This window comes from Buceros rhinoceros, unplaced genomic scaffold (genome assembly GCF_000710305.1).
Source record: "Buceros rhinoceros silvestris isolate BGI_N320 unplaced genomic scaffold, ASM71030v1 scaffold35179, whole genome shotgun sequence".
NCBI lineage: Eukaryota > Metazoa > Chordata > Aves > Bucerotiformes > Bucerotidae > Buceros > Buceros rhinoceros.
The window spans coordinates 1,693-2,847 of record NW_010430349.1 but is presented as its reverse complement, the minus strand read 5'-3'; the positions used below and the strand labels follow the sequence as shown (position 1 = coordinate 2,847).

Below are 1,155 nucleotides of genomic sequence, written 5' to 3'. Positions count from 1 at the left end.
GCTCTGGTGGCGAGCTGGCTGGAGGGGCTTCCTGGGGCAGCCAGCGTGCCGCTCGGCTGAGCGGCTGCTTTGCATTTCATTGCACCTGCTTCTTGCAAACCAGTTTGTGTCTGATGTCAGAGCTCACCAGAACACTCAGACATGAGATCTTAGGGAGGGTAGATCTGAATTCCTTCTTGACCAGTGGCCTGGTCGGTGTTTTTCCACAGTCTGTGCGGTTTTCCTGTAGGAATATACCTGTCACGATTGCTTTTCTCCCTCTCCTGAGCCTTGCAGGGGTTCATTGTTGGGCCTCGTGTTCCTGAGCCAACACAAAGTGATTTAGGGCTTGAAGATTTCCATGCTTGGCCTCTTGTCAAATACAGATTCGTTACTTGGATTAAATAACCAAAAAAGAGTAAGAATGTGTTAGCTTGTAGTGCCTGGGAAATGCTCTGTTCCCCTCTGGGGCTGTGAGGCATTTCGCGCCTGCAGCATCCCGAAGGACATGTATGTGCTCTCCTGCCCTCCACTCTCACAGTCGTGAACGTCTCCTGCTCACCTGGACCGTTGTGGTCTCTGGGGCGCGGGTCTCCAGAAGCTGCACGACGTGGGAAGGGAAGGTGCTGTCAGCCCGTCTCCCAGCCCTGCCTGTGCTGGGCTTTGTGCGGGATCGGTACGACTGACAGCAGCCAGCTCTCCCGCTGGTGGAGGCTGGCAGCGCTGCTGTCAGGCGCTGGTGCTCCAGCATGGGCTTGTGCTGCTGTTGGTCGCCTGGTGTGACACCGCCCCTCCGCTGGCAGTGCAGCTCTTCTGTTTCTAATTCACATCTGAACCTTTGCGGCAGCAGGATGAAGGCTCCTTCCCTTGGGATTCAGATATTCTTAAGGGTGGATTTAAACCTTCTGAGGGAAGAAAGGTGGAGGATGCTGCTAGGACACTTTGGGAGCAGCTCGGCAGGTTCTCGGGCAGGTGGCACCCTGGGAGCTGTAGGACACACGTAGCAGCTCAAACGGGTGCCAGTGGTGTTCTTCCACGGGAAGGAGCGCAGGGGATGGGGGGCTTTGAGGAGAAGCTCTTTGTCAGTGCTTCATGACCATGGACCAGTTTGTGCCCACCGAGTGCTGAGCGGCCTGTTCCCACAGGAGACACCCTCCTCGCGATCCGAGCACCATC

At 56.4% G+C, this 1,155-nt stretch overlaps 1 protein-coding gene across 1 annotated transcript in view; it reads left to right on the top strand.

The window, feature by feature from the left end:
* Window positions 1-1,155, top strand: part of E2F4 (E2F transcription factor 4, p107/p130-binding) — a gene marked incomplete at both ends in the record, with an annotated part of 5,366 nt that overhangs the window by 2,779 nt on the left and 1,432 nt on the right. The gene's annotated exons all lie outside the window — the stretch shown is intronic.